This window comes from Ipomoea nil, unplaced genomic scaffold (genome assembly GCF_001879475.1).
Source record: "Ipomoea nil cultivar Tokyo-kokei standard unplaced genomic scaffold, Asagao_1.1 scaffold1161, whole genome shotgun sequence".
Taxonomy (NCBI): Eukaryota; Viridiplantae; Streptophyta; class Magnoliopsida; order Solanales; family Convolvulaceae; genus Ipomoea; species Ipomoea nil.
Window position 1 is genome coordinate 85,490 of NW_017617589.1, and position 4,251 is coordinate 89,740.

Here is a 4,251-nt window from a genome sequence, read left to right on the forward strand (position 1 = left end):
GCGACTTGGCTTTGACTTTGCTTTTGCAGGGGTTAATGACAAGTTATGGCTATTTTGGAACTTTGACCTTGCTTTGAATTTTGAATCTGATTCTGATCAATCGGTATCTGTCTCTTGTGGTCATGCTACTATTCCTTCTGCTTTCTGGCTTTCATTTGTGTATGCTAAGACTAGGGACCGCCTAAGGGTTCCTTTATGGGATGAACTACTCGCAGTCTCAAATAGGATCCCTGCCGGCGTTCCCTAGTCTGTGGTGGGGGATTTTAACTGTTTGTTAAATGTGGACGAGAAAAAAGGGGGTCTTCCTTATTCTCATAGGAAGACTACTGATTTTCGAGAGTGTGTCAGTGCGTGTCCTCTGATTGACTCGTCTGCCTACGGCTCCCCTTACACTTGGTGGAATGGGAGGCGTAAGGACGCTGCCATTTGGATGCGCTTAGATCGATTTCTTTACACTTCAGTGTGGGAATCGCTTTTCAGGACATCCGTTATGCATTTGTCTAGGACCACGTCTAACCACTGTCCGTTACTTGTTACTTCTGAAGTTATAACTGCCCAACCTATTCCAAAACACTTTAGCTTTCTTAATGTGTGGACCAAACACGAGGATTTTCAGCGTGTGGTTAGAGATAGTTGGGAAGTGCCTATTGAGGGTGCTCCAATGTATGTCTTGGCTACTAAGCTGTCCAGGTTAAAGAAGGCCCTTGCTCCTTGGAGTAGGGACACCTTTGATAATATTTTTTCTAAGTTGCAGGAATTGGAAGATAAGGTGCAAGGCGTTAGAAGAGGTGTTACAACAGAATCCAGATGATGATAGGGCACTCATTGACTATAAGGAGAGCGTTGCTCTTTTGCAAAGACAGATATCCATCGAAGAAGAATATTGGCAACAGAAGGCTCACATGGTGGCCGTTCAGGAGGGGGACAGGAACTCTAAGTTCTTTCACTCGATGGTAAAAGAGCGAAGAAGGAAACTCTATATTCATAAGGTAAAAGATGATACAGGACAATGGATTGAGGATAGACAGGGGATTGCGCAAAATGATGTCTCCTTTTTTGAAGGGCTATTTACTGCGGAGGCAGGTAATTTTGATTTGTCAAAACTGGACTGTGTACCGCGTCTGGTTACTGATGATGAGAATGCTATGCTTATTGCTACCCCTGAGGAGGATGAGGTTAAAAATGTTGTGTTTGCCATGAATTCCGTTAGTGCCGCAGGCCCTGACGGGTTTTCTGGGGCGTTCTATAAATCCTGTTGGAAAATTGTTAAGGGGGATGTGGTTAATATGGTCAGGAGTTACTTCCTTGGTAGGGAGTTCACCAGGTCTATTACTCACACCACTATTGTGCTATTGCCCAAAAAAGCAAGCCCGGAGACATTCGCTGACTATAGGCCAATTAGCTTGTGCAATTTTAGTAGCAAAATTGTCACTAAGTTAATGGTAGTCAGGTTGGCTCCTGTTCTCCAGAGATTGCTGTCTCCTCATCAAAGTGGTTTCGTCTCGGGGCGGTCAATCACAGATAATATTTTACTCGCCTCTGAGATGTGCCATAGCATTACACTAGGAAACCAGGATGTAGTGCTGAAGCTAGACATGGCTAAGGCCTATGACCGGGTATCCTGGTTTTTCCTTGTCTCTGTGATGCGTAGGATGGGTTTCTCTGAAGTTTGGATTGACTTGGTTTATCGTGCTGTTTCTAATGTGTGGTACTCTGTCATTGTCAATGGGGTCAAGGAGGGTTTCTTTACCTCGTCCCGTGGATTGAGGCAAGGAGACCCACTTTCCCCTAGTCTTTTCATAATTGCAGCAGAGGTACTCTCTACTTTCCTCGCCCGAGTCCATCAGGACGAGGCTGTCCCTAGATTCTCTCAGCCTCCTGGTACTCCCCATATTCATCACTTAGCTTACGCTGACGATGTTATTATTTTTAGTACTGGGAGACAGGGGGCAATCTGCAAAGTTATTCGTGCTTTAAAGGATTATGAGGGGATTTCTGGCCAGATGGTCAGCTTCCCTAAGAGTGCTTTTTATATGCATCCGGACACCTCGAATCGGGTAATTCGTAGGATTGGGGACATCACTAGATGCATTCATAGAACCTTCCCCTTCACCTATCTTGGGTGCCCTATTTATGCGGGGAGGAAGAAGTGTGTTTATTTTTCATCTGTGGTGGACAAGGTAAAGGCCAAATACCTTGGGTGGCAGCGTCGGCTGCTATCTAAGGGGGGAAAGCAATTTTAATTACTTCTGTTTTGCAGGTTATTCCTTTACATCTTTTTGCAGCTTGTGTTCCTCCTAAGCAAGTTATTCGGGACCTGGAGCGGTGTTTTGCCGCCTTCTTTTGGAGGCAGTCGGGAGGTGCACGCTACAACTGGGCTTCATGGAAAACGCTCTCCCTACCTAAAAAAGAGGGTGGAGTGGGATTCCTTGATCTTGACCTGATGGTGCGGGCATCTAGTGTAAAGCTTTGGTGGAATTTCCGCAGGATGTATTCACTTTGGGGGAGTTTCATGACTGCTAAGTACTGCAGTCGAGTTCACCCGGTGGCGAAACTAGTGCAAAGCTCCGATTCACACACTTGGAAGTGAATGCTCAGCGTCAGGAATGAGGTAAAGGCAGTCTTAGGTTGGCGCCTGACTCACGGGGCGCCTTTACCCCTTCCCGGGGGTGGAGTACTCTGGTGAACTACTGTCCGACTTCATTCAGAACAGGGAGTTGGACCTTTCACCGTATGATGATCTTCTGCCGCCTGGATTGGAGGCTGACATGTCCCGGCTTGGTCAAAGAGTAGCTGACATCCCTATTTGGCGGGTGGCTACGGAGGGTCTGTTTTCTTTTTCCTCTGCAAAATCTTTATTGAGACCTGAACAGGTGCACTCGGATCCTCTTTTGAGTGCATGTTGGCATAAGCATTTTCCCTTTAAGGTGTCATTTCTTGCTTGGCGTGTGTTAAGGGGTCGCCTGCCCACTGATGATGCCATGGCTAGATTTGGGCACCTTATTGTTTCCAAATGCTGGTGCTGCAATAACCCTGTTAGGGAAACTATTGATCACATCTTTTATGCGGCGGACACTGCTAGGGCTGTATGGGGATTTTTTATGGGATCACTCGGCTTGCGGTTCAGTCATTGGGGTCTACGGACGCTCTTGACTGGGTGGAAGCGAGTGGTTTCGCATAACCGTCTTGTTGCTTTTGTTATTTGCAGGTTGCCTTATCTTATCCTATGGGAGTTATGGAAGCACAGGAACACATGCCTGCATGGCAGAGGGTCACCGAGTGTACCTCGAGTGGTGTATGGCGTTGCCAAAGGGGTGGCAGAATGTCTCTTTAGGCGATGGCCGTAGGAACATATCCTTCCACCTAATTGGCCGGTCATTCTGTCCTACATAGATTCCACAGTACCGCGGCACGTGGTTCGCGCTGTTAGATGGGATCCCCCTCCCGATGGTTCTATAAAGCTCAATTTTTCATATTCTGAGGCGTTGGGTGGGTCTGCTGCCTTGGTACGTAATCGGGGGGGCGGTCTCTGCTACGGCCTAGCCATTTCGACAGACGACGGGTTTCGGGACTTTTTCCAGGTTATGCACCGCTCTCTTGAATGGTGTTTGGCCGAGGGTTTTAGGTCCCTGGTCCTAGAGTCTGTTCTGCCTGAGCTTAAGGGTTATGTAGACCCCACTACACCTAGCCCATGGGTCTTTGACTCTGATGTGTCACGTCTCCGGTTTCTTTGTTCCTGTGCATCTGTTTCTGTTCTTCAGTGTTTGCCGCAGAGTAATCTCCCGGTGGCTGCATTGGCAGATTGGGTTGGGGACAAGGATGGGGAGTTTATTTTTCGTAATTTGTCAGACTTACCACCGAGGGTGCGTGCGTTGTTGGTTCATGATGATATCCCATCGGTGGTTTTTGATGATTATGACCCGCCTTGAGCTACGGTTTGCTTTGATGAATTGTATCACCTTTTGTAATGAAAAAAGAGAAATGAAAATTTTATTAGAAAAAAAGAAGAAGAAAGCAATGAAAATGAAAAAAGAGAAAAAACAGATATGAGGAATGAAAGAAATGAGGGGAAAAGAAGATGAGAGAGAGAAAGAGTGGTAAAATGAGGGAATACAGAAAGGAAAAGAAAGAGTTGAGGTGAGCTAAAAACAGAGAGTGTGTGAGGTGTTCTTGGAGGCTATGAAGTCTTGCTTGTCGGGACCGAGTCTCAACGTAAGGTGTTGGCGGTACAACATGGCACCCTAGTCTGGG

The 4,251-nt window shown here is 46.7% G+C and overlaps 1 pseudogene; it reads left to right on the forward strand.

Annotated features, from left to right (window-relative positions):
- The first annotated feature begins 2,606 nt into the window (after nt 1-2,606).
- On the forward strand, nt 2,607-3,929 carry LOC109183728 (annotated as a pseudogene).
- The last annotated feature ends 322 nt before the right edge of the window (nt 3,930-4,251 follow it).